Source organism: Hordeum vulgare, chromosome 7H (assembly GCF_904849725.1).
Source record: "Hordeum vulgare subsp. vulgare chromosome 7H, MorexV3_pseudomolecules_assembly, whole genome shotgun sequence".
Classification (NCBI taxonomy): Eukaryota; Viridiplantae; Streptophyta; class Magnoliopsida; order Poales; family Poaceae; genus Hordeum; species Hordeum vulgare.
In genome coordinates, this window is record NC_058524.1 from 403807309 (window position 1) to 403817424 (window position 10116).

Consider the following 10116-nt stretch of genomic DNA (forward strand, 5'->3'; position numbering starts at 1 on the left):
GGAGTTAACCGTGCGTGAGACCGCAAAGGGATGCTATGTGTTACAGGCTGGATTCCTATGGCTTAGGATCGGGGTCCCGACAGATACGGTGCAATAAGCAAGGAACACAGGCGAAGAAAAAGTGAAGAAATGAAATGCCCTTTGTAACATATGATTTTTCGTATGAAATCTTGATATATACTTCGAAAGAGATTGTCCGTTTTGTACACAAAGTTCATCCAGTTTTTGCCGCAACCCTGTCAACTTTAAAGCACATGTTATGTGGGTGAAATGATGATACTATGCCAACTTTCAACCTTTTCAAAGTTCATTTGTAGTTCTTTTCAATTTAAGGGTCATTTAGCTCAAAAAACAGTAAATGCATGAAAAATACCAAATGAAGTCAGAAATAGTTAAAAATTGATGATGTGTCTTTGAATGGTGCATTTTGAACACACAAAAATTCTTGAGTTCAAATAAGTTCAAAAAAATGAATCTCCTTTGTAACAGATGAGTTCTCGTATGCAACCCTCATACTTCGAAAGAGATTGTCTGATTTGTACACGAAGTGCATCGAGTTTTTGCCGCAACCCTCTCAACTTTTTAGCACATGCTATGTGGGTGACATGATGATACCATGCCAACTTTCAGCATTTTTAGGGTTCATTTGTAGTGCTTTTCAATTTAAGGGTCATTTAGCTAAAAAAAACTGTGAATGCATGAAAAAGACCAAATGAAGTCAGAAATAGTTGAAAATTGATTATGTGTCTTTGAATGGTGCATTTTGAACACACAAAAAGTCTTGAGCTCAAATAAGTTCAAAAAAATGAAACCACTTTATAACAGATGAGTTCTCCTATGAAACCGTGATACTTCGAAAGAGATTGTCCGTTTTGTACACGAAATGCATCCAATATTTGCCGCAACCCTCTCAACTTTTTAGCACGTGCTATGTGCGTGAAATGATGATACCATGCCAACTTTCAACATTTTCAGAGTTCATTTGTATTGCTTTTCAAATTAAGGGTCATTTAGCTCAAAACAATCAGTAAATGTATGAAAAATACCAAATGAAGTCAGAAATAGTTGAAAATTGATGTTGTGTCTTTGAATGGTTCATTTTGAACACACAAAAAGTCTTGAGTTCAAATAAGTTCAAAAAAATGAAACCGCTTTGTAATAGATGAGTTCTCGTATGAAACCCTCACACTTCGAAAGAGATTGTTCATTTTGTACACGAAGTGCATCCAATTTTTGCCGCAACCCTCTCAACTTTTTAGCACATGCTATGTGGGTGAAATGATTATACCATGCCAACTTTCAACATTTCCAGAGTTCATTTGTAGCGCTTTTCAATTTGAGGGTCATTTAGCTCCAAAAATTAGTAAATGCAAGAAAAATACCAAATGAAGTGAGAAATAGTGGAAAATTGATGATGTGTCTTTGAATGGTGCATTTTGAACATACAAAAAGTCTTGAGTTCAAATAAGTTCAAAAAACTGAAACCCCTTTGTAAGAGATGAGTTCTCGTATGAAACCCTCATACTTCGAAAGAGCTTGTCTGTTTTGTACACGATGTGCATCCAGTTTTTGCCGCAAACCTCTCAACTTTTTAACACATGCTATGTGCGTGAAATGATCATACCATGGCAACTTTCAACATTTTCATAGTTCATTTGTAGTGCTTTTCAATTAAAGGGTCATTTAGCTCAAAACATAAATCAGTAAATGTATGAAAAATATCAAATGGGACGACGGACCTTTTGTCCCGGTTCTAGGCACCGACTGGTATGAAAGTACTCTTCTTCCCACCCTTTTGGGCCAGCGGAAGTGTGGCTTTGGTCCCGGTTGGTGCCACAAACCAAAACGAAAGGTTTCGCATATAGTGCGGGAGTTTTTCAAATTGACATTTAGTCCCGGTTAATGTAATAACCTGGGACTAAAGGTGTGCTTTGGTCCTGGTTTGGGCCACCAACCGGAACAAAGGTGTTCGTATATTGCGGGAGTTGTCAAAATTTCCACCAGCTTCCATTTCCCCCTCGTTCTCTCTTCGTCGCCGTCGCACCCGAGCCTGTCGCCACCGGCCCTCGCCTCCTCCACGAGCCCGTCGTCGCCGTCGCCGATGCTCACGAGCCTTTCGTCGCCACGAGCCCATCACCGTCGTCGTCGCTCCCGAGCCCGCCGTCGCTCCCGAGCCCGGCGTCGTCGCCGTCGCTGTCGCCCTCGAGCCCATCATCGTCGCTGTCGTCCCCGAGCCCATCATCGTCGCCGTCGTCCCCGAGCCCATCGTCGTTGTCTTCGTCGCCCGCGACCGCCCGTCGTCGCCGTCACCCATCGCCGCCCATTGTCGCCGTCGCCCCCGAGCCCATCGTTGACATTATCGTCGCCCATCGTCGCCATCACCGTCGCCCCCGAGCCCATCGTCGCCGTCATCGTCGCCCTTCGCCCTTCGTCGTTCCGAAGCTCACCGTCGTTGCCCGTCGACGCACAGGTAGCACGTCCATCGATCTCTCCATCTCCCTATTTGCGAATCCATGTGTGTGAGAAGACGTAGTCTAATTGCGAATCCATGTGTGTGTATTACAGTCATATTAGAATATGTTGGGTACATTTTTGAACTCCCCAATGTGACACAAGTTATAAAAATTATAAAAATATTTAGATTAGATTCAGTTTCAATAGAAAATAAAGTTATAAAAAATATAAAAATATTTAGATTAGATTAAGTTACAAATTAAGTTTTTATGTTAATAATTGGGATTATGTATAAAGGGCTTCCCCCACTTTGAAATATTTGCAGAAACAATGGATATTCCAAGAGACATGGAAAAAGAAGAAATTTTGGGGGATATAATCCATGCGACGGTAGTAATGTTGATTTTTTGCTCAGCGAACTCGGTGACTACCAAATCCTTGGAGGAAGGACATTATCATGATGGCTTCGGTGATCGAACAATGGAGGAGGAAGGACATTATCATGATGGCTTTGGTGACTACTGAATCCCGAAGGAAGGAGACCATGATGACGGCTTCGGTGACCGAACGGAGGAGGGAGCTATTGAAAAGTACGGATCGAGCCAAACTTCAGTAACGAGATGAGGCTCGACGAGAAGGTTGGGCAAGGATCAAAAGTTCACGATCACAGAACTGTGGGACGATGGCCAACCGCTTGAACCCAAGCAGACCAGGGACGCATTTTCTACTTAGTGCGGAGCTATTGTCAGGGACAACATCCCGATCAACATCAAGCAATGGAATAAGCCTAAGGGCGAGAACGTCCCTAAAGGTGATTATGTCACCGATAGGCTGAAAGATGATCTTTGCACCGCGTTGAAGGAAAATTTCGCCCTACCGCCAGAGGATTATCCGAATAATCCAGTAATAGAGCCACTGGTCAAGACGTGTGCTCTTAAGAAGATGGCAGGACTATTCAGGAGGTGGAAGAAAGAGTTGAAATTAAAGTATGTCGACAAATGAAAGACTCCAGAATTCGTCGGCCGATTTGAGAATATTAGAGATCACTGGCCCACATTTGTGGCCTACAAGTCATCGGACAAGAGTAAGGAAATGTTAGCGAGAAACAAGAACAATGCTGCAAAGAAGCAGTATCACCATCACACGGGGTCAGGTGGCTACCTCAAAGGCCGTCCGTTGTGGGACAAAGCTGAGAAAGACCTGATTGCTAAAGGGGTCCAACCACAGACATGGCACTGGCCCGACCGTTCAAGGAATTGGTTCTTAGGAGTTGGGGGGACTTTGGACCCTGAAACAGGGGAGTCTCGCTGGACGGACGAGCAACTTGCAACGCCCATCAACAAGCTTCAGCAGTGTTTCACCGCAACGCGGGAAGGGGCGTTCTTTCCCGAAAGAGAGAAGGACGAGCTGACTCAGACCCTAGGGAATGCTGAACACCCTGGACGAACACGAGGCACACCAGGCTCTGTTCCATGGAAGGTTGGGTTTCTCGGCGCTGCCGGTTACAGAAGCCGAGAGGGAAATAGGAAAGCGGATCTAGGCGACATATAGAAGATCAATGCAAGACTACAAATTCTAGAGGAAATTCGGAGCCAGTGAGCTGTCGACCAACCATCTCAGCGGCACAAAACTACCCCAGAATTGACCCTGCCATCTCAGCGGGGAAGCAGCGTGGCTTCCATGGAGCTCGTTCAGGCTGATTTCATGGCTCCTAGCTACCCCGTGGATACTATCACAGAGTGTCAACCTTGCGATATTTTGACGAAATGCCGGAACCTCACTTTCAAGGCTGCTATCGGCATTGTTGCACCTCTTAAATCCAACAGAACTTTTCACTGTCGTCCGATTCCACATGGTTATGCTCTTGTGATGGTGGATGAAGTAAATAAGGATTTTGAGCAGGTCGAGCTTGACCACCCTACAGGTGAAGATGAGAATAATAAGCTGGTTCATGCTTTGAGGAGTACATGTCTATGGCCGAACGAGTATATCAATCTTCCAAACTGGACGCCTCCTCCTCCTCCTCCTCCGGCGAGTGATCAGGGCACTCCTCCTCCGACGACGACGACTGATCAGGGCACTCCTCATCCTCCTCCGGTGAATGATCAGGGCACTCCAGCTCCTCCGACACGTGAGGGCACTCCGCCTTCTTCTTCAGCTCCTCCTCCGACGCGTGAGGGCACTCCGCCTCCTTCTTCGACTCCTCCTCGGCCCGTCGGAACAGTCCGCCTCCTTCTTTGGCTCCTCCTCTGGCGCGTCGGAGCACTCCACCTCCTTATTTGGCTCCTCCTCTAGCGCGTCGGAGCAGTCCTCCTCCTTCGGCTCCTGATTCTCCAGCGCGTCGGAGTACTTTGCCTCCTTCTTCGGCTCCTCCTCCAGCGCGTCGGAGCAGTCTGCCTCCTTCTTCGGCTCCTCCTCTAGCGTGTCGGAGCACTCCGCCTCCTTCTTCGGCTCCTCATCCAACGCGTAAGAGCAGTCCTCCTCCTTCGGCTCCTCCTCAGGCATGTCGGAGTAGTCTGCCTCCTCCGCAACAACGGAAGACAAACATCGTCGCCGCTCCGCCAAAAATTACACAAGTAAGAAAGATGACGCCTCCTCCTCCTTCTCTCAAGAGGAAGATAGACTCTGCCGCCGCTCTGGCGGCTAGCAGTGATGCAATGTTAGCAAAACGAAGAAGTGGGAAAACAATTCCCCAACTCGTCCAGCAGAAGAAGCAATCGTGCCCCCCCCCCCCCCCGCTCAAGGTGTCTAGCGATATCGTCGTCGCTAATGATTCGGGGTTGCTGCCCGGTACCAATCGTAGTGATTACGTGAGCGATTCAGTAATTTTTAAGATGGCTGAGGTAAACAAATGAAGAAGAATATAAATTTGTGCTCAGGAAGCATCTCGTCATACCTGGTCATCCTCCTCTAACACCGAGGATGCACGAATTGCATGAGTGGTACATGAACATCTTCAGGGAGAAAACGGCTGTGTATATGAGAGTGAACAAAGATCACGAATTCATTGGAGCTTCAGTGGTGCTTGTTGAATTTGAGGAGTTATTTCAGTTATACAATGACCTGGCCCTCGACAAACAACTCCTGACTTCCTACTGTTTGTCAGTATTACTTAAGTCTCTAGCTCAGCTCGTTCATTGCATGTATCTATAATTATCCTCACTATATATATTATGCAGATTGAAGTTCATCGGATTAAAAAAAGCAGAAATCTTCGACATTGGGTTCATTAGCCCAAAATAGGTAAATGTATTGTCGATACGAAATGAAACCAAAGAGACCAAGGTTAAGTTGCTAAATTCATTGCTTGTAAATCAAAACAAAAGGGAAATACTCTTTCCTTACAACTTCAGGTGAGTGTTGTTGTCTTCTCTGTATACTTGGTTTCGCTTACTCGAGGTTAATTAGTAAATGTAATTGATGAGTTATATATGTGTGCGTAGTTACCACTGGATTCTGCTATCCATTAATCTTGACGCGGGAAAAGTAAGTGTCTTTGACTCGAGACGTAGAGATCCCGAGGATTATGCGGACATGACTTCAATGCTCAAGAAGTAAGTTCACTCAATACCGGGACCATACCGGCATGCAACTTTCGTTAATTTCCTGATATCAAGTAATCATTTTCTTTGCCTCGCAGGATTTGGAAGAAGTTCACGAGTAAGGTTCGCGGTATACCCAAAGAGTTGCAATTTACGCACCCCCCATTAAGTATTACTAGCTAGCTAGTTCCGCGCATCTCTAATTGATTCAAATTTTCATCAATATATCATTACCATGCTTGTTTATCAGTTTGATTGAACTATGTATATTCTCGTAAAGTGCTTGTACTAGGTAGGTGGGACTAAAAAATGTGCATTCTACGTATGCGAGTTCATTCGCCTCTCGACCTCTCGGTGCGGCATCTCTGACGAACAATTTGAAGTACGTAAATAATATTCACAATTTTATTTTATATTACCATCAATTGTGTTGAGTTTTATTCATATATATGCATGTATTGACCCCCTTCTTTAAACTATATCTGGAAGAAGCGGGATGAACCCCTATCAGATGATGGAATACGAGCAAATAAAGAGGAATTGGCGGGATTCCTTCTTGACCACGTCATATCTAGTGATGGAGAATACCATGTGGACTATTTGTGATTGGATCTTAGGTAAATGATGTTAGGCATTGTAAAAGATGTTAAGTATTCTAAATGGTTTCCTTCATTTTCTTATTAGCTAGTGTCTTATTCTCTCTATATGTATAGTAGCTAGCGTCGACCATGCACGAAGAAAAAGAGGACACTTCTCTCTATTAGCTAGCTAACACAATATGAAACCACTAAATTAACCCTCCAACCCCCCACCCCCATAAAAAACCCCCAGCTCTGGGCAGACGCTGACGCGTGGATGCCATGTTCTCCCGGTTGGTGTGACCAATTGGGACTAAAGAAAGTCCTGCCCGGGCTCGCCCCAGCGGCCACGTGGAGACCATTCGGTCCCGGTTTGTAAGCAAACTGGGACTAAAGGTTTTGGGCTTTAGTCCCGACCATTTAGTCCTAGTTCAAGAACCGGGGCTAATGGGCCTCTGGAACCGAGACAAATGGGCCATTTTCTACTAGTGGGGAGTAGTTCCTCCAAGGGGCTGAGGTCTTCTACAATAGCTATGTGGTTAATTCTCTCTCCCATGATGTGATCTTGATTGTGATCGTAGGCTATGTTAACCTAGGGTGATCCCATGATGTTTCCCCTTCTTCTATGTATTGGATTGATGTACTCACTTGATCTTATCTAGTATAATCCCTGAGACCATGGTGACAGCGGTCTATAGGACATGGATTAGAAGAATATTTTCATGAGTGATTTCCTCTTTTGTGAATTGATTGAAGATTGAGAATCTCTTGGTGCTTGTCTTTGACTATCCTTGAGATACATTGTGGTGATTGTGGTACTCTCTTTGGATGGCCGCGGTGACATTGGAAAATCCATAGATGAGAACTACGAACTCTGAGGTGTGCTTTTGTAGCCCTACATAATTCTCGTCCTCTCTTGATCACAAAGGAATGACTTCCAAGTATGTCACCATTGCATGTTTTAGTGGAAATATCATGTGATTAGACTATGTTAATGTTGTTGGGAGTTGCCACTAGTGAAAGTATGAGGCCTAGGCCTTGTATCTCACCATTGTTACACCGTTTATGCTCAATTTTGTCACTTGCTACCTTGCTGTAATTTTTATTACAGATTTATATTACCTTGCTTTGCCACACCTATCACCCATATTTTACCATCTCTTCGCTAAACTAGTGCACCTATACAATTTATCATTGTAATAGGTGTGTTGGGGACACAAGAGACTTCTTGTTTCTTAATTGCAGGGTTGCTTGAGAGAGACCATCTTCAACCTCTACTTCCCTGAGTTCGATAAACCTTATGTCATTCACTTGAGGGAAATTGCTGTTGTCCTACAAACCTCTGCGCTTGGAGGCCCAACATAGTCTACAAGAATAGAAGCGTGCGTAGACATCATTTGCTGCCCTCCTTAGTCTTTTCTTGATTTGACGATATTGTTGGATGAAGCGTCCCGGACGAACATTACTCATACGCTTACGAGAGACCGGTTTCATCGACTAACAGTCTAACATGCAACTTGTTGCATAAAGATGACTGGCGGGTGTCTTTTCTCCAATTTTAGTTGAATCAGGTTTGATCGAGGTGGTCCTTGGAGACGGTTAAATAGCAACTTGCATATCACCGTTGTGGTTTTGCGTGAATAATATGCGATCATACTAGTGTTGGAAATATGCCCAGAGGCAGTAATAAAGTGGTTATTATCATATTTCCTAGTTCATGATAATTGTCCATTATTCATGCTATAATTGTATTAACCGGAAACCATAATACATGTGTGACTATATAGATCACAATGTGTCCCTAGTGAGCCTCTAGTTGGCTAGTTCGTTGATCAACAGATGGTCATGGTTTCCTAATCATGGACATTGGATGTCATTGATAACGGGATCACATCATTAGGAGAAAGATGTGATGGACAAGACCCAATCCTAAGCATAGCACTAGATTGTATAGTTCGTCTACTAAAGCTTTTCTAATGGCAAGTATCATTTCCTTCGACGAAGAGATTGTGCAACTCCCGGATACCGTAGGGGTGCTTTGGGTGTATCAAACGTCACAACGTAACTCGATTATTATAAAGGTGCACTACAGGTATCTCCGAAAGTGTCTGTTGGGTTAGTACGAGTCGAGACTTGGATTTGTCACTCTGTGTGATGGAGAGGTATCTCTCGGCCCACTCAGTAATGCATTATCATAATGAGCTCAATGTGACTAAGGAGTTAGACACGGGATGATGTAGTACGGAACGCGAAAAGAGACTTGCCGGTAACGAGATTGAAGAAGGTATAGGGATACCGACGATCGAATATCGGGCAAGTATCATACCGGCAGACAAAGGGAATTGCATACGAGATTGATTGAATCCTCGACATCGTGGTTAATCCGATGAGATCATTGTCGAACCTGTGGGAACCAACATGGATATCCAGACCGTACTGTTGGTTATTGACCGAAGAGGTGTCTCGGTCATGTGTGCATGGTTCCCGAACCCGTAGGGTCTAAACACTTAAGGTTCGATGACGCTAGTGTTGTAATGGGAATAGTATGTGGTTACCGAAGGATGTTTGAAGTCCCGGATGAGATCCCAGACGTCACGAGGAGCTCCAGAATGGTCCGGAGGTAAAGATCCATATATAGGAAGTGGAGATTTGATCGCCCGAAGTGTTTGGGGAATCAGTGGTAATGTACCGGGACCATCGGAATGGTTCCGGGGGTCCACCGGGAGGGGCCACGAGCCCCGAGAGGCTACATGTGCCATAATTAAGTGGGAACCAGCCCTAGGTGGGCTGGTGTGCCACCACCAAGGGCCCAAGGAACACAAGAGGGCTAAGGGGGGCAAACCAAGGTGTGGGGGCTGCCTTGGGCGCCAAGCTCACCCTAGGGTGCCGCCCCCTCCGCTATCTTGGTCACCGCACGTCCTAGGGTTTCCCTAGGGGTGGACGGACCCCTCTATCGCTCCCTCCTATATATAGAGAGGGTTTTGGGAGGGCAGCACACACAATTACACCTCTCCAAGGCGCAGCCCTCCTCTCCCTATTCTCCTCCTCAGCGGTGCTTGGCGAAGCCCTGCCGGAGAACTGCATAACTCCACTTTCACCACCGTCATGCTGTCGGAGATCTCCCTCAGCCTCTCCTATCTCCTTGGTAGATCAAGGCATAAGAGACGTCACCGGGATGCACATGTGTTGAATGCGGAGGCGCCGTTGTTCGGCGCTTAGATTGGAATCTTCCGCGATCTGAATCGCCACGAGTACTAACGCTTCCACTTAGCGATCTTCAAAGGTATGAAGAAACTCCTAGATAGATCCTTGTGTGACATAGGAAAAAACTTGAATTACTACTACGTTCCCAACAGTGGTATCAGAGTCAGGTTCTATGCGTTGATTCTATCCATGAGTAGAACACAAAAGTTGTGGGTGATGATTTTTTGAATTGCTTGCCGTTACTAGTCTTATCTTGATTCGGCCACATCGTGGGATGAAGCGGCCCAGACCGACTTTACACGTACTCTTACGTGAGACTGGTTCCATCGACCGACATG